This window comes from Cavia porcellus, unplaced genomic scaffold (assembly GCF_034190915.1).
Source record: "Cavia porcellus strain 051 isolate PalLab524CR breed Dunkin Hartley unplaced genomic scaffold, mCavPor4.1 scaffold_17, whole genome shotgun sequence".
NCBI lineage: Eukaryota > Metazoa > Chordata > Mammalia > Rodentia > Caviidae > Cavia > Cavia porcellus.
Genome location: NW_026947500.1, coordinates 22,691,925 through 22,711,423, shown reverse-complemented (window position 1 = coordinate 22,711,423; position 19,499 = coordinate 22,691,925). Strand labels below are relative to the sequence as shown.

The 19,499-nt window shown below is 43.7% G+C and overlaps 1 pseudogene; it reads right to left on the bottom strand.

Annotated features, from left to right (window-relative positions):
• Positions 1-6,506: 6,506 nt before the first annotated feature.
• Positions 6,507-19,164, bottom strand: LOC106027338 (metalloprotease TIKI1-like; annotated as a pseudogene).
• Positions 19,165-19,499: the final 335 nt, after the last annotated feature.

Here is a 19,499-nt window from a genome sequence, read left to right as displayed (position 1 = left end):
AAAAATACAAAAGTTTTGGAAGTAAAAAGGCATTGCTATGGTTCATAACCACACAAAATAAAAGTAAAGCAAGGAAGTAAACTTGATTATATTAAATATGTAAATTACTGTCAAAATACTATAAAACAAAAAAAAAAGGCAGACAACTCTGGGAAAGATATCTGCAACCCAACTGTTAAGTAGGAGAGGTACACAAATAGACCTTTCACAGAGGCATAGATACAATAGTTCAATAAACCTCTTACGGAGAACCCTTCCTGCTTGTCTCAGTTCGAGAACTTTATATTTGTAATCTCATGGAAAGGTTATTGGATTCCTATAAGTTAATTCCAATCTACCACTTCCAGTGCAACTCACAGTGAGAATAAGGACACTGAGACATAACTATAGTTCTGGGGAGCCAAGGTCCTAAGCCCAGCCCCAACTTTGTTCATTGGAACAAAGGCCTAGACCCCTGCCTGAACCTAGATTTTAGTGCCTGAAGAAGGGAGTGGTTTGAGGATGAGTGACTGTGAGAATGGTGGGAACTACATGAGTACTGTGAGGTGGGCTCGGCAGGAGGTCTGAAATCACCTTTGCAGTACTCAGAAGGACATGCAGAAAGAGTAATCTGCATAGAACAGCTGAGGTAATATCTGATGTTTTGGGATTGGTGCTTCAGGTCTGATGTGTCAACGTTTTTGCCCTGGGAAGTCATAGCCTCTTTTTTTTTCTTCATTTTATTTTAAAGGGAATAAAACAGAACAATAAAATGAACGGAAACAGTGATAAGACAGTAGGAAACTTACAGTAGTTACTATATTGCATATTGTTATCTTCTAAATAGTTGATTGGCTTTAGGCTTGGAAAGTCAAACGATACAGTTCCTTGGAATTAGGTTGCTCATTGATTGCTCACAGTGGGGGTGTGTGTGGGGGGGCTTTTCTCTCCCCAGTCTGGACAGCAGGTGGCGCACAGGTGCAGATTTAGCTTCTATCCTGGTTCTCTCTGGTCTACTCCAGCTGAGGTTGTAGCCTCTTGTCTCAAGGCTTGACCCCAATTGACAGCTTGGAGTCAGTTGGCTCTGCATCCCATTTGATTCAACCATGATTTTGGAAGTCAGGAGGCAGGAAAACAGTGACTGTCACCTAGCTTCAAAATATTCCTTGGGTTGGGCCGGGGATTTAGTTCAGTGGCTCAAGTGCTTGTCTGGTAAGCATGAGATTGTATGTTTGATACCCGGTACAAAACAAAACAACAACCCCCTCCAACCCCCCCTCCCCCGGAAAAACTTCAGGTGCAAAGTATGCCTCAGCACCTCAGCCAGTCCTGTTTACATTGCTCAACACCAACCGAAGGGATATAGAAATGGCTTAGCCAGTACATGGAGAGAGGACCAGGTTTAGCCAAAATGGAGATAACTGCTCTCTGTTCAAGGAGAGTCATCCAGGTGGTGCTCCACACCTCTGACAAAGTGCAACATTTCATAAATAATTGTAGAAATGTTCATAATTATAGATATGTGAATTAAAACCCAATAATATTCGAGGCATGCTACTGAAAGGAGGCTTAATTTTGCTTCCTTTTGCTAATAAAGCTGAAGCTTATACCCAGTCTACTGGGAAAGAAAAAATGTTGGGTTTTCCTTCTCCCCACACCACAATCAACACAGAAAACCTGTCTGACCTCGAAAATCATGGGAGATTTCTCCCCACCAGCAAGCAGGAAAGAAGTTTGTTCTACAGCAGACACCAGCTGGTGTCCTTCCCTCCAATTTGTTCTGACTGTGTCTTTGGAGACAGGGTCAGATGGCTCAGGTTGAGGACACAGTCTGCAAGCCTGCTCCCCTGACTCCTTGCAAGTCTTCCCAATGAGTCTGAACAACAGGCTCTACATCGGGGGTCCCACAATCTTCCTTCAGATTTCATTAATGTGCTCGAGCAGCTCACAGAATGCAGGAAAAACGTTTTCTGGTTTATTCTAGAGGAGATTACAAAGGGCATGGATGGAGAGATGCACAGGGCGAGGTGTGTGGGAGGACACGGAGCTGCCATGCCTTCGCTGGCATCAGCCTCCAGGGACCTGCACATACTTAATTATCTGGAAACCCTCCCAGTTATGCTCTTTTGGGTTTTATGGAGACCTCATTGCACTGGCATGATTGCTAATTAACAGGGTGGGAAACCTCAGCAAGGTGTGTCTATTCGGATTCTCTTTGAGCTCTTTGAAATATCCCTTCCTTTGGGGGATGGGCATCTGTTCTGGTATAAGGAGGGTCCTAACCGACCTACTTTCAGATGAGGTGGGTCAGAGTTAGGAGCCGGAAACCACTGATGAAAACCAAAAAGTATGTATCATGGTGTAACATATCCTACAACTCTGGTTGTACCTGTTAGTGAATGACACAGCTTTAGTTTATTGGAGCATAATCAAAATTTAAAAAATGAAATAAAAAGATTGTGTTATGGTTCATATATTGTGTCAGTTTGAGAAGCTTAGAAGTTTAAGAGACAGCAGGAAGCGACAGTCCTCACTTTGTAAACATCCTCATCCTATGCAAGAAGAGGGCACAGAGATTTTGTGAGAGCTGTATCTGCCCTAGGGGGCGGGGTAGTGGTGGTGGTGGCCTGTATGCAGTATAGGGGTGGGGGAAAGAGACATGTTTTCCCCTTTTTGCTCTGGCTTCTTCTGCTGGCTGCTGCCTTGAAGTATTGTTTCTGTGCCATGCTGCCCTGCCCTGGAGCCAGCTGATTATGGACTGAAACTTCCACAAATTGTGGACTAAATAAACTTCTTTCATTTTGGGTGTCAGGTATTTTGTCTCAGCAACAAGAGAAAAGTAACCAAGACAGATTGTGTACAGAATTTATCAGCATAAATCTCATTTAGTATGGGTATACACATTTTTAAATTTTATTTTGAATGTGGTAAAAATGGAACAGAACAAGACAGAACAAAGCCAATCAAGACAATGTAGTGACACTGGTACAAAATTTCAAGGCAGGATACTGGGATAGCAGTAATAGGTACTATAGAATATCTTGTTATCTTCACAATAGTTGTCCAGTCAATTAGGTATAGAGAAATCAAACCAATAACAGAACATTGTAAAACCAATGGAAGGAGAATATTGAATAGAGCAAAACAATCATTACAGAACATAACAGTGAAAATAACCTTTGCCTTCAAACAGAACATAGAAGGAAATCCCTCCCTTATTTGCTATATTGCATATGGTCATCTTCCCAAGACATGTTCAGAACTCTGTCCCCATTGCTGGTGGAGGGGTAGGGGTGAGGAGATGTTTGATTCTCAACCCACACCCTGTTAGGCTCACAGGAACAGCTGGCTGGTTCTTCTCCTGTCAGTGCCGGGGCGCTTACCAAGAGGATGGGCAAATTGCGTTCTTGTGAAGCTGCTTAAGTCCCACCATGGCCAGGTCTCAGAGCCGCCAGATCTTAGTATGGATATATTTTTATAATAAGGCTTTTGTTTTACTTGTATACTTCATTATCTATGATACATATCCAGGATGCCTTGTAAAATATATTTCTTGCTATTTCAGTCAAAACAGTTTTAAAATATCTGCTTTCAGAAAAGTTGGTACAGGTACTCTAGGAGATTATGGGTACTCAGGGCACTCTCATCAGTAATGCAGATACACTGCAAATGCCCCAAGGTCTGTTAATGAAGGGCAAGATAGTGTAAGTGTACTATAGTGTACAGATGGACAATGACTGAGACTCATCAGCACAGGTTAGATTACACTCCTGAGCAAAAAAAAGACCCAGTCATAGATACATGTTTGATTCTATTTTTACAAACTTCAAAAATGTAAAGTCAATATATATTAGGAATTGTATTTTTTAGTTGTAAGGAATACACTTACTAAGAATTTAAGAAACAGTGTAATAGATGCAATTCAGGAAGATCTCAAAACTCGAACTTGAGCTCTAGTCAGCATAAAGACCAAGCACAAGGATCAGGCATTTCAATCTAACCAGCACCAACCTGACTAGCATCACTTGACTAGTGATGTCCACTCCTTAACTCCAGGAAAGTGTGCGAGAGCCGGAAGAAGATGCATGGCAGGCTGGCCCTGTCTTTCTCTTTCCGCCCCCTCGTCCTCCCTTTGGGCAGGCCTGCTGACCACCCTTCCTTCTGACCAGCCAGTCCTGCCCTGACTCCCAAGAGCTGACTGAGCTCATCCTCTCATCCTCCTATGGACTGATTTGTGTCCCACCCACTAAATTCCACCGCCAAAGTCCTAACATCCTTCTCGATGTGGCTATCAGACCATTTTTAAGAAAGTAATTCAGGTTAAATAAGGTCAGAAAACAGAATCCCCATCTGGTAGAATTAGCATTCCTCAATGTTTGAACTTAGGGTTAGGAACAAGAATTTAGGGTTCTGAGCAAGAAAGCAGCACACCGCTGTTCCTGGTAAGCGGCTGTGGCAGGTGAGTCAGGAAGAGAACCTGTCAGCCTCTCCTGTGAGCCTACCAGGGCGTGGGCTGAGAATCAAACATCTCCCCCCACCCTGCCCTTAGCAATTGAGGGCATAGGTCTGAGCATCTCTTAGGAGAGTGACAGTATGCAGTACAGAAAATATGGGGCATTTCCTTTTGTCTTCTCTTTGAAGGTCAACATTGTTTTCACTGTCTTGCTTTGTTCTGATTGTTTTGCTCTATACAACATTCTGTTTTGATAGGTTTTATAGTGTCCTGTTTTTGGTTTGATTTTGCTATACCTGATTGAAAGGACAACTGTTGTGAAGATAACGAGATGTACTATGGTACCTACTACCGGTATCCTGCTGTGAAGTTTTGTAGTAATTTCACTGCATTGTCTCGATTGGCTTTGTTGTGTCTTGTTCTGTTGTATTTTATTATTAAAAAAAAAGTGTCTAGCATTCCACTAAGTAGGGAACAGACACCAAAGGACTCTCTGTTTCTCCAGCTCAAACAGACAAAAGGCCGCCCAAAGATACAGGAAGAAGGCAGCTGTCTCCAAGCAGAGGAGAGAGGCCTTGCTGGAAACCAGTCTTGGAGGTATAGTGATTTTGGAGTTTGAGCCTGCGGTACTGTGAGAAAATAAATTTCTTCTCAAGTCACCCAGTCTGTGCAACCTGTTCCAAGACCCCCCGTAAACTTGTACATTCCCTTCTCTCCATTCCCGCCAGTGTTGGGATACTAAGAACCAACAACATTTCCATCTCCAAGATCCAGGGACAGTCACAACATCTGGGAACTGCCGACTGTCTCAGCCCCTCCCTAGAAATCCTATTCCTTAACCTTCTGCCTTGGAAGATGATCTAAATGCCTTTCAACTCTGTCGCTTCCTCAGAATCCACTCTGTTGCTGACATTTCTCTTGTTTTGTGTTTTCTCCGGTATCCATGATCAGTGTTCCTTGTACGACAGTCTTCATAACGATCATGATCAGGTGACCACACACAGAGCGGCTCCACAAAAGCCAATTGTCCCACCCCCAGCTGGTTCAGCTCCCAGGATCTGGGATCCTGAGGCTGCCACAGCCACTGCCCTTAGGCAAGAGGCTGACTCCAGCCCCACTGCAGTGCTGACTGGCCCTGGGCACAATGCCCAACACCTGCCAGTTTAAAGGGAGCTTATTTTGGCCCATGGTTACGATGCATGGTGGGCTGGCTTCGTGGCCATGGCAGAGAGACACAGGGGAGAGCGGCTGCTCATGTCATGGTGAGGAGGAAGCAGAGAGAGACGAGAGGAGCCGAGGAGGAGACGCACCCTTCCAGGTCATGTCCCACAGTGATCTCTGTGTTGGACACCACCTCTGACAGCTCATTTACCTACTGAACCCATCAGTGGAGGAATCCACACCCATGGATCAGTCACCTTCCAGCTCCAAGTTTCACAGGGAACTGGGAGTGAAAAAAGGTCCTTCTGGGTGATGCTCACAGTCCACTCCCTGACGGAAGGGGACATTCATTCCCATGGTATGCTGGTCTTAGACCTGTACCTTGCCCAGGAGGCTAAGCCCTACTGAAAGCCTTGCCCCTCCACACCTGAGCTTTTTGGAGGGAACCGTAATAACTGATAGCTCAACTGATAGCCAAGGTCCACCAGACACCCTTTCAGCACACGGGGCTCTGTGTAGCTGCTCCCTCTGAAGATAGCTCTGGCAATTGCACGCTGTGTGCCGCTGGACTTCACAGCCTCATGTCCACGTCCTCTCCGCACTGTACCCCATCCCCCTACCCCCATGCACTCAGGTAAACAAGCCCAATCTACCGCAGCTCGGCCTGCTCAGTGTGCATCTTTCAGGACGGCCCACACCCCTGGTCCACTCGGAGTCTGCATCATCCTGTTTGTATGCCTGTCTAAATACCAGGCTTCCCTTGAAAATCCGGCTTAAATTCTAATACATTTATTAAAGCCCTCTGGGTAACATTTAGAGATGAAAAGAGATGGGGTCTCACCATGTTGTCCAAGCAGGTCCCAAATCCTGGCGTCAAGAGATTCTCCACCTTCAGTCTCCTGAGTAGTTGTGACTACAGACACATGTCACTATACTGGCTCAAAAAGTGTATTTCTATTCCTTCTCCTTCATAAAAATCATGTTCCTTGGCACCCAGCCTATCACAGTGGTCCTCAGAAAAGTTTGGCCTGTTTATCAGGTGGCACTGCTGTTTGACCTTCTCCACTGTCCCTGTTTCTGCAGCCACCTGGGCAAGGTACAGGTTTAAGACTGGCACGCTCTGGGAATTAATGTCTCTTTCAGGTCAGGAAGTTGACCATAAGCATGACCCATATGGGCTTCTTGGGCTCCCAGTTCCCTGCGATGGGGTTGGAGAGGGAGTCAGCCTGCAGCTCTTGCCATGCAGATGCCCATGATGGCATCATGAGCGTGACATACCCCAGACAGCACCTGAGGTGGCAGGAGATGTTCCTCGGGAGCGTGTCTTAGAGGTTCTTGCCCTGTGGCAGCATCTGATGGCTGGTGAGGGCTGAGATGGTGTTCGTAGGGGTCAGTGAGGTCCAACTCAAAGTGCATGATGCTGCCCTGCTGTGAAGCCTCCTGGGATTTGTCACATGCATGGGATGTGGGTGATGCTGAAGAAGGAAGACGGCACATGCCACTTAATGGTCCACAAGAAGGTGTTCAATTCACTTTGTTGGGGTTTGAGCTCACAGTTGGCAGGGCTGGGTGCCCCATACCCCAGAACAGTATCTGCAGGCAGGAGGCAGGCAATCAGTGGCAGGAACTGATATAGGGGAAGGAAACTGCCAGCCTGCTAGATGTCTGGTACGAGTTCATGTTCTCTAAAATCCAAGAATGAATTTTAGGAACAGTGGAGATTAAGAGCAAAATATTTATTGAGAGAAAGAAAGCTTCTGTCTGACAGCGAGACGGAAGGGGTCCCGAGTGGGTTGCCAGGGACTCTGTCTTTTCATAGAGCAAAACCACAAAGTGAGGCAGGTCTAAGGTGGGGGAAACATGGGAAATCGAGAGTGGGGCATGAGGTGGGACAGAGCTATGGTCTACTAACAAGATTAACTGTTCAAGTAAAAAAGTGGTAAAATTGGGGACAAATGGGGAAGTGAGTCATGTAGCCGGTGGCCATCAGAAAGAGGAGTGACTTCCTGTAGGGGTTGGGGATGGTGACTCTGGGCTTCCTCAAGGTGATTGGTACCTATTTAGAATATCAGTTCCTTGGGGCTGGGGATTTAGCTCAGCAGCATAAGTGCCTACCTTGCAAGCAGGCAGTCATGAATTCTATCCCTGGTACTGATTTAAAAAAAAAAAGACTATCTCCTTAGAAAGTATGTGGGTACATTTGATTTATCTTTTGTCTTGAGGCCTGGTCCACAGTGGAGGTGTCTGTCTCCCCCACAGTTGCAAGGTGTCTCATCTTCCACACTGGCTCCCTCGAGGGCTTAGCCCTGTCTGACTGCCTCTAATATTTCTATCTAATTCAGTTGCTTGAAACAATCCCCCTTCTGAAGAAGTAACCCAAACTGCCATGACAGGGTGATGGGTGATGACCAATCTGGCTTCTTCAGGCTGAAGGAGGTCATAGTTGTTGATCTCCAGTCAGGGACACCCTGCAGTCAAAAGAAACAAGTTTTCAGGGGCCATAATAGACTTAATAAGATAATTAACAAGTACAGTTAACAAAGATTTCCACCAAGAAGAGCTGGTGATGGCTTCCCATAGTTGGGATAAGGATAAGTTCCAGAGAACTTTAGAGACTGACATGTCATTGATTTGTCATTTGTTTTTTTTTTTAATTTTATTTAAGGAGAAAAGAAAAAAAAAGCAGAGAAAGGGTACAAGTTATACAGATTTACAGAAAAAAAATGAACAGTAGGAAATCACTAGTTAATGGATTACATATTGTCATCTTAGAAATAATTGTTCAAGTCACAAAATTAAAGCTTGTAAAGTGGACATTCCAACAATGATACTGCAAACAGTTCTGTTCAATGATCCAATAAAACTCTGTGATATCATTTTCTATCTTATACACTTAAATATACATGCAGTTATATAGTTTAGAGCACTTTCTTTTCCTCTCTTTTGTACAATGACTATTACACATTTTGGGTTTCATTGCTCCCACGGTTCTTATTACTTTTTTGAAAGAGAGTAAAACCAAATGTGACATAACAGAACAGAATCGGTCAAGTCAAAAGGGTGGACATAATAGATAATATAAAAACATAATACAAGGTGGTCAACAATGGTTACCATAATGCCTCCCGCTATCTCTAATAGAATTGCCTATATCATTAGTTATAATACAATTGAACAAAACAGTAAAGAATAAAACTGACAAAACCAAAACATTGGAGACATTGTAGGTCTTCAAAAGTAGATAAAAGTCAACAAGAATGGGCGTTATAATGAATCTCATTATCTTCACAGCTGATGCCTAAACTTTCGAACCTGATACTATCCAGCAAAACAGAATAGGGGAACATCAGTTAAAAACCAGATGGTGAGAGTAATACAGGGCTTTAAATCGAGGTAATGGAAAGTCAAAGTGGGTTACTATAATATATCCTGATATTTTTTTTCCTTTAATTAAAAGGATAAAAATAAAAAAGTAAATAATGGAGTGGAGATTGAGATAAAAGAGGGCATAACAGCGAAACAGCGCAGATCAAAACATAACCATTTAAGCAGAATAGTGTTTCACCACCAGATAATCCTAACCTAAAAGTAGTTACCATATTTTCTCTTTCCTTGAAATCCTTGAGTACAACTTTGTATACTGTAGCGTTAAGTATATCAAAACAATGTAAAACCATTTAAGAGAATGGCAGCATTACAGAGTATTTAGAATCGACTAACAGAAAATGAACAATGGTTTCTGTATAATCTCCTTGTCTTTAAAAGGTTTTTGCTTATACTATCGTACATAATAAAATCCAATAAGATACAACTTATTTAGACCATTGGAGACAGAAGAACAAAAGCTAGATGAGACTTCAAAACAAGATGATACTAAATCAGTATTACCTATTAAGATGTCATTTTCTCCAAAATAGCTGTTCCTATCATCCAATCTTCTCTGCCTCATTTCTGTTGAGCTCTTTTTCTGTCAGTAGCTGTCAGTTTGTCTTCTTCATTTTGTTCTCTGCTCCATTCGTTGTGGTCTCCCCACCACTATTTCTGGATTCTTTGTATTTTTCTTTTTTTAGAATATCCTGCAATACTCTCTGTAGGGTTGAATTGGTGGTTGCAAATTCCCCCAGTTCCTCTTTATCCTGGAAGCACCTTGTTTTTCCATCAATTTCCAGGGACAGTTGTGCAGGATATCTCAATCTTGGCTGGAGATTATTATCTTTCAAAGCTTGAATTATTTCCCCCCATGTTCTTCGTGATTTGATGGTTTGTGCAGAGAAATCTGCTGTAATTCTGATGGGTGTTCCCTTGTAAGTGGTCTGTTTCTTGTCTCTGACAGCTTTTAATATTCTGTTCTTGTATTGAATTTCTGGAATTTTGATTATTATATGCCTGGGTGTTGCTCTGTTTGGGTTGTAGGTGGCTGGGGTCCTGTATGCCTCATATATCTGAGTATCTTTACCTTTTGCTAAATTAGGAAAATTCTCCTGGATTATTTCTGTGAGTAGCTTTTGTAGTTCACTTGTTTGTGTCCCTACTTCTTCTTTTATGTTCTTAATCCTTAAGTTATGGATCCTCTTATCATCTTCTTGTCTTTGTATTATTGCTGTTTGTTTCTTTGTTATTTTTAAAAAGTTTTTCATTTCATTCTCCCATATTACAAGTCTGCCCTCCAGTTCAGATAGTCTGTCCTTAGTTTCTTTCAAGCTGTTATGCCAGTCTTCGACAGACTTCTTAGTTTCTTGTTAGTCCCTTTGAACCTGCTTCACGTATTCTATGCTTTCTCTGTTTTCTCCATCAAACAATTCTCCCCTCTTTTTCTGTTCTTCCATTCCACCATCTGTTTTTTCTTGGGTGGTGCTTAGCATTTCTCTAACTATTCTGCATACTTCTAGCTTCAGGTCATTGATAACTTCATTCCTGAATTGGTCTATGAGGCTCTCTATATGGCGCTTTATGTCTATTGGTGCCGTGTCCGCTATTGCCTGTTTCTCAGAATTGGGGGCTGAGGAGCCTTTCTTGTTGCTGCCTCTTCCCATATTCTCTGTTCCTTATATATGCAAGCTTATATAGGAGACCCAGCTTCTCTCCCTGTCAGCCACAGCCTGATCGAATTGCACTGGTTAGGTATTCCTGCCCACCGCAGCGCACCAGGGAGTTACGGACCAGACAGCCTACGCGGGGGTCGCCCCTCCCAGCCACCATCAGGCTCTGGGATCTGGGTTGGGCCAGCCTACTGGGTCTGCCAGCAGCGTCACGCAGGCCAGGCACTTTTCACCAATCCCGCCGAGAGCGGGATGTGTGGCTGGAGTCGCCACCACGCCCTGCTCCTGCAGGACTGCCTGGGCCCAGAAAGTCCTCCGCTGGAGTCAAACTGTGGTAGAGTGTCAGTTTCTCTCACTCACCTCACCACAAGTCAGTGCACGCCTCACTGCCCGTCCTGTTTTCGACTCCGTTCGCAGATTGCCGTTCTCAGAGCTTCCGCGCGTCTCTCTCCTTGCCAAGCTGCTGTAGAGGCAGCCAGCCACCGCGCGGCGGGAAACCCAAATCACTGCTTCCAATGGCACGGGGTCCAGCCTCCACACCGAGGCTTTTCTGTTCCTGTTTTAGCACCAGGACTGCATTCCAAGTTGGTTTCTCTCAGGCCAGTTCGTTCCTGAGTCAGCAGAGCATATCTCCACCTGCTTATGTCTCCTTAGTCTGCACCATTCCTGGCTTCTGAGCCGAGTCTTTCAGAGAGCCTCCGGTAGTTGCTGTTATCTGTCCGCCATGTTCTCCCGGAAGTCTGATTTGTCATTTGATATCTTGAATAATTATTGAGGTATTAGTAGAATGATCAGGGATGTATGCACAACATAGAGATTTTACAATTGCACACGTACCCCTCTGCACTGCTGTTAGAAAGCCTAATTCCATCCGCTTTTGGAGGATGGTCTCTCTCCTTGACTTTATTTTTTCATTTGGGAGAGAAACCAACTGCAGTGCCATTTAAGGCCCACTGAGTGTAGTCAGTTAAAGTCTCACCATGTGTCATATAATCTTTTTTCCAGATAAGATCTGGTGAGTTCCAGTAAAAGGAACCTAAAAGGAATCCACATATTTGTTACTGGTTTTACATGTACGATGTCTTGGGGTTTGGCATCTTCTAGGCAAGAAAACATTTTAATCAAACATGTATAATCAGCATATGTATACAAAGACATGTGTAAGCAAAATATAAGCATTAGAGCTGACAGGTAAGTTTAGAAACTGTTTTTATGGGGCAGCAAATGTAATCCACTGGCTCTTATATCCCTTTATTGATGGAGTCTGACATTGTCATATCATAAATCCCTCTAGCTTTAGTTATAATTACCTCTAAATTTTTTTTTTTGTCTTTTTCCTTTTTATTGGTACTGGGGATCGAACTCACAACTGCCTGTTTGCAAGGCAGGCACTTATGCCGCTGAGCTAAAATCCCCAGCCCCTACCTCTAAATTTTTGATAATGAGTGAGAACAAGATTAATACAAATATTTTGATCAATGAAAAAGAATATATACTGTGTTTGTAAAAACCAGTCTCAGCATCATTTTGATTGGCTGGCAACTTGGATACATAAATTACAGTATTTAGACAGGATAAAGCCTCTCCAGGAAGGGAACTGAGCTTTTAGGCATAACTAAAACAAATGGGTGAAGGGAAAGTTATCCCAGTTAAGGCGTAAACAAGGTATTTTTTGGAGACTGTTTCATTGAGGAATGATACCTGGAAGGAAGGCCAGAGTTGAGAAGGACAAAGAGACACATGCTGATGTCCAGTGATCGGCTGTTTTTACCTCTCATCACGATTACTCAGGGTTTCTCTGCGGAGATGGCAGGCAGAGACAACAGTCTGGCCAGGGGAGGAGGAGAGCCCTGATGCCCTGTGGTTCTGCTGGACTGGCTGATAGGATGGATCTCAACCCGGGGGCCTTGTCTCAGAAGGCAGTGCGACCTCCAGTGGTCACCTTTGCAGTCAGGGTGTGGCTTGGGGGGCCTCTTAAGGCAGTGTGGCAGCAATAGCGGTGAACGTGGTCTTGAACTCTTCTTGGAGCCCCGAGAACAGATCTAAAGTCTGTTTCTTTGAAGGCAGCTATTTTTTCTCCAGTATCTTTTCTCTCTCTCTCTCTTTGGCCTCTTCCTCATCACAGTTATAAAATACTGAGGGGGAAGTTTTTGCTAAAGTATCAAGTGAGCTATCTGGAGCAAAGGGTATTGGATTCTGATCTAGATCCCCGATCTTCCCAACGAGTTAGGGTGGAGATTAAATAAAAAGAGACAAATTGTATGATTTTTAGGGCTCCAGGAGGGTCAAAACCCTTTAATTAAGCTTGAGACTTCGAGGGTAAAGACAAAGGATACTCTGGATCAGTCCACTTGTATTAGGACCAAGGACAAAGGGGACACTGAGGAAAGTGCAGGCAATGAGCAGGACCTTGGGAGTCACTTCAAAGACGTCTCCAAGTCATGAATCAAGTCAGTTAGTTAGAACTGTCTTATCATGAAGACATGGGAGAAGTGAAACTGTAGGAGTAATCTCTGCAGCTGCAGTCCCTACTTGTTAATTGATGTTTGGGCCAAGTGTCCGCAGCTGTGGCCTTATCTTGCCCTTTGAGGTATCTCTGGCCTCACAGGCACCACAGGCCGCTGTCAGGACCAGTGATTCATAGAGGTTCACTTACTGTGAATCAGCTCCCATCGCCAGGCGAAGGGCCTAGACCTAGGACAGACTCACAGATATACATAGAATGCCAATTAGTAAAATTTAAATCCTGCTCAGAGCTGCTTCGTAGCGGTCTCTAACAAAAGGGTATCTTTTGTAACTTTTTTCTAATATCGGGACTGACTGGGTAATAAGCATGTCATTAAGTAAAACCTGCCCCTCTATTGAATCAGGACTTATGGGCATTTGTTTTACTAGGACTTCTCGTAAATGGTCTAAGCAATCAGAGGGGTTTTCATCTTTCTCTGAAAAGTAGCTGACAATTTAAAATAACTAGAAGGCTTGGTTTTTGCCCTTCTTAGACCTTCAAGAACATACATTTGAGGGGCTGGGAATTTAGCTCAGCGGCATAAGCGCCTGCCTTGCAAGTACACAGTCATGGTGAGTTCAATCCCTGGTACCAAAAACCCCCCAAACAAACAAACAAACAAAACAAAACAAAGAATACACACTTGAAAGTGTTTCCTGCTCCAATCTCCTGTCTTGTGCCAGGCCAGCTGGGCTCTTGGGTGGGAACTGCTTGTGCCCCAGTGGGAACTGGTGGTTCCCCTGGCTGTCTATCTTCTGGCTTTCTAAAATTAACAATACGATAGCCATCTCCACATGCAATTGTAGTGCTGCCTGTCTCCCACTAGAAGTCAATATTTGACTTAAGATTAACATTACATCTTTACAGCCTAGCTTATATACTTATCAGGGTCATCTGAAAATTTTCCTAGTTCTAGCTTAATTTGCTTTAAGTTGCTGAGACAAAGAGACCTATGAATTGAGGTAGTCTCATAAGGATTATGATTATACCTGGAGCATAAATAAGAATGATTTCTTAATGTAAAAACAGCATGAACACAAAGCAATTCTATTTTTTCTCTTTCTTACAGTGTGATTTTAGTTGTAAAAGAATATTATAATCGATACTTCCCTCTGCATTCCATTTTGGCTCTGGGGGGAGGTAGGCCACACACACTCTAGAGAAACATCAGGTGACTCTTTCCAACATGTACGGGTTGAACATCTTCCAGGAGTAAGGGGCTTTGGCATTGAGTTGTCCACATCTGTAAGGGAAGAAGCAAGGTGTATAAGGGTATAAATTTGAACACTGAGCCACCTATCTATGCAAAAAGAAATAACTGGGCATCCTTATTTCTACTGAATAACGTCCCCCAGGCATCCTCTGGCCAGTTCCACTCCAGGGCAGGTGGGTGCCCTCTGGAGAGAGCGCAAGACACAATTTGGTCAGCCTGTCCACCCTCAGACTGGTGTGCAATTTTCCCCAGGCGGCTCAGGGACTTTGTTTCCATAACCCTAATTGTGATAGGAATGCTTAAAGAAGGAACCATAAGTTTAGATAAACTACTTCTTTTTTGTTTATTGTAAAAAGGTGAGTTAGAGCACTTCTCTGGCTGTTCTGTGAAGGAGATTCCTTCTGCAGACAGAAAAAGACAACAAATAAACTTGAGGAACTCTGCCCAGAGTCTTCTGGCAAAGTCTCCCAGGCATTTGTGTCCTCTATCTAATTATCTAGGGAATCTTTCCTAATAGCGGGACATAGCTATGTCTTTTTTTTTTTTTTTTGTACCAGGGATTGAACTCATGACCTTGTACTTGGCAGGCAGGTGCTTACACTGCTGAGCTAAATCCCCAGACTCATAGCTATATTTTACTTAAAGCTCACAGGTTAAACATATTTATCATCTAGCAATTACATTTTACATGTTAGTAAAGGCACATCAGTCTTTTATACACTGGTTGACTAAAATCTCTTTTTCTTTTTCTTTTTCTTAGTTAACATATGTAAGGCACAAATGCAAATCATTCCTTATGAGTGTCTTTGAAATGTAAACAGCTGTTATAGGCTACCTCTAATTTCTGAGAGGAGAGGTAGTCTAATTGCCTGAAAAGTTTAGGGAATATCTTTAATTTATTAGCAGAGATATATAAATAGACAGGTAAGTGGAGGTTTTCTTTGGTTGCAAGCCAGTTTCCACTGAGGAATCTTTGAGTGCCTTTGGGTATCTGCCAGACCCTGGCTATGAACCCTCAGTTATTCTGTTTCTATTGGCCCAGATAACCCAAGGTCAGTCTCCACAAGGGAGTCCAGCTGTCTGTCTGGTCAACATTTTGTTGGCCATTGATTTCACCAAAAAGATGCTGGGGAAACCTGTCCTCTGGTTTAATAGTTGCAGCTACCGTAGCATTGAATTAGCTGCCAGAGTAACCACTGTTTGTCAGAGTTCTATAAGGGATAGTTAAAAGCCTGAGCAAGATCATTACACTAAAGGTTTTAAAGGCCGTAACTCGAAGTATTTTCTTAAACACATAAATGGAAGTTTGGAAAGCCTCTTTAGTCTAAATGTGTTTTGGTCCCGTTAAGTGTAGTGTTTTGGGAAACAGCACCCAGAAGTCGATTCTGTCCATTGTCTCAGTGGACACAGGTTAAACATTTCAGTCTCCCGAAAGAGACGTGGCCAGAGCACCAAGCCAGGCCACTGTGTTCCCCTAGATGGGCAAAATCCTGATTTCTTGTCTGACCCAGAGATGGGGCATGTGTCCCTCAGGATGACTTCCCTGTCTTCAAATGTTAGCAAACACACATTTTCCATGGACTTAACTTAGTAGGAGGAAAAGATTGTAACAGTTTAGAGGTCTTTCTAATTTTACATTCCTCTAAAAAGGAAAGTACAAAGAGGGGGGAAAATTAGAAGTAAAGCCAAATAAAGGAAACTGAAGAAGACCAGGCCTGATTGTTTCCTCTAGTGTGTAGAGAAGGATTGGGTCAGAGTATCTCTGTGAAAGCTGTCCCTCAGGTCCTAAGAACGGTCATCATTTGCCTGGTATCCATAAGGCCCTGAGTTCAATCCTCAGCACCACAAAAACAAAGAATGGTCATTGACCTACTGTCTTTTAACTGATGGAAGGGTGCCATGATTTTTAATAGGCATATGTATTTTCTAAATATAAACTAGATTTCATAAAAAGAGCCATTTTACAGCAATTTTTTGAATTTACCCTATAGTTAGTATTAAATTACACTAGGTAGTGCTCTGTCTGTATTTTTCCTTAGTAAATCATGTTAAACAAGTGAGTCTAAATATACCATATATAAAATACGAATACAAGACCTTGCCTACAAAAATAAAATGTCTCATCAAAGAAATATTGTGATCTTTTTATGTTCTCAAATTTATCACCATTTTAACAAAAGACAAGAGACCAAAAATTGATAAAGTATTTAAAATTCAAGACATAAGCAATTAAAAAATGGTGACAATTTGATTACCTAAGTGAGTTGTAATCCAGAATCTATAAAAAGGGCCGGGGATTTAGCTCAGCGGCATAAGCGCCTGCCTTGCAAGTGTGTGGTCGTGAGTTCGATCCCTGATACCGATAAAAAAGAAAAAGACAAAAAAAAAAAAAAAACCCCAGAATCTATAAAAAAACGTACATTCTTATCTCCATCTACTTATCTTGCTGGGTCTCCAAAATGACCCAGTGATGACACCAGGACCTCCACATATAAGGAAATATATAACTCCCAATATGTTAGGTTTCTGATAATGCCAAGTGTGTGTTCTCTAAAATCGAAGAATAAATTCTAGGAACAATGAAGGTTAGAGTAGGAAATATTTATTGAGGGATATTTAAGCAGAAACATAAAATTAACCATCGCTGCTGCTGTGAACATTTGTGTACAGGGTTTTGTGTGACTGAAGGCTTGTTTTAGACTTTGATTATTTTCTCTTCCTTCCTCTAATTTGTTGGTACCTGCATGTTTCATTATTACTTCTTATACCCTACCCTTATTCTATCAATATTAGACATAGATATAAAGTTTAATGAAACTAATTTAAAAGTATACACAGTCTAATATACTCCTGGAAGATTCTAAGAAATTGTTAACATTGCTTTCAGGAGAGGAAATGATGGTTAGGGGCGGGGTGGGGTGCACCTAGGCTGAGCCAGCCGGGAGCTGGCTAAACCCTTGGCTGCCTGCTTGAGGGGTGTAAAAAGGGTAAAGAGAGAAATTTTCAGGTTCAGGTGGACTGGGAGGTCAGTGCTTCAGACTGAGCAACAACCAAGTCCTCTCTGGTTACCCTGTTTTTCTTTAGCAAGGTAAAAGTCCTGGGGGCTTGGGACAATGTCACGGAGCCGTGAGGTGGTCAGAGCAAGCTAGTAACAAAGCAATACCCCTGAGAACAGGAGCAGGTAATAGAGAGCCTGTTTTTCTCTCTCTCTAGCAGGACTTCTGCTGTGTTCTTTCAAAGAATCACAGCGTCTCCAGCAGATGTTATCTTGCTCTGTGAATGTCATAGTTCTGTGGGTCTTTCTGCTGCGACTGGGGGGACAGATGGACAGGGGACAAACAGAGCTTCCACGTGGCTCCAGTCCATAGGGCAAAACAGGTGCCAGTCTTGGGTCCTTGAGCCCCTATGTTATGGATTCTGGTCCCTAACACTAACCCTTTCCGGTTAGGTAAATAAGTATATATAAATGTGTGGATTCCAGCCTGCAGCAGGTCAGGGCATGGTCCAACCCTGCCCCTTTCTCTGACCAGGTGGGGGCGCTTTGGCCCCCTTTTCCGCTCGGCAGCCTCAGGGAATGGGGAGCCAGGCAGGATTCCCGCTCGCTCATCTCAGTTTGCTGACTCCTCTCTCCTGGTTCTTGGCCTGAATTTCTGGCACACAGACCAGCTTGGATTAGATGAGCAGCTCCAAACTCCAGCACGAGGACTGCTGTGACTCTTCCCGCCTCTGCCCCTGGGCACTAGGGAGTCACTGTGCCCGGACAAGGCCTCCTGCTCAGGAAATGTGGCTGTGACACTGTCGCCAGTGGTGGACGGAGGTCACCCGGCTGGAGATCAGCCGCTCAAAAGCATCAAAGACATCTAGTGTCCCCACCTGAGAGCTGCCCCCAGGGTTCTGGTCAATGGGGACAGGAGGGAATTAGCTATTTGTCTCAAGAACTGTCCCACTGTGACCCAGAGGAGAGCAGAGCAGAGATGTGGGAGGCAGGAATCTTCACCAGAGCAGCCTGGAGTTGTTCATCTCCAGAGACTTCTAAATAATCAATTTTCCAGTTTGCAATCTACTCCGCTTGTAACCTCACATCAAAACTCTGCTTTTTGGGAGGTCTCAGCTATGATCTCAGCTATTTGGGAGGTCAAGGCAGGAGGATCACAAGTTGAGGCAATTTAGTGAGAGCCTGTCTCAGAACAAAAGCATGAAAAGATCTTGAGACCTAGCTCGGTGCTAGCTCTCTGCATTTAACCCTCAGTACTCGGGGAAATAAACAACTCAACACAACACAAAACACACTTCCAGCCCACAAGGGCCACAGTGGAGAGGCTAAGACCCCTCTCCATCCATCTACTCTTCCTTTTTCAGAATGGGGCAGCTATAAGTGGGAAGGAGGGAAGGAGGAAGGTAGAGTGAGAGACTGAGTTGGCTTTGGGTGTCTCCAAACAGCCCCCTCCATACATGAATTTGGGCTTCCTGTTGGTTTAGAATAAGTGAGTGCTTTTTTTGTTTGTTTGTTTGTTTGTTTTTTTTTTTTTTTTTGAGACAGGCTCTCAGTTTCTAGTCCAAGCTGGCCTTGCACTCACTTTGTAGCTCAGGCTGGCCTGGAATTTGCAGTGATCCTCCTGCCTCAGCCTCCTGACTCCTGGGATTATAGGCATGCGCCATCACGCCAGGCTGGCTGAGCATTTTTGACCTTGCATACCTCTGGCTGGTGAAGCAGGCTCATTCTTTTTCAGTGTTGGGGGAATGTGTCACTGACTTCTGCTTTGGAGTGATAGTTCTGAGGCTGTTGGAACTGTCGACCTGTGTTGGAAGCCATCGGTCCTCACTTTGAGCTGTGAGTTGTTCCTGGAGCTCCTCTGTCCTCCGGAGCTGCTGGCCCCTCACCTTCCCTCCCCCTGTCCTCCTGCACACCCACTCGATCTCATCTTGCTTCTTTCTTTTTCTCCTTTATGCCTGGAACTTAGGGATTTTTGACTGTGCCCCTGACAACACGTCACCAAATCCCCCCAGATCTATCTGCTGAGCTCTGGCCGCTCACCCCTCCAGGTGGTTTCCATCTCCTGGACCTGTTCCCTATCTTTGGTTGAAGATAACACTTTCACATATTTGCGTGAGTGCTTGAGTGGAGTCCTGGGGAAGATGAAACTCTTT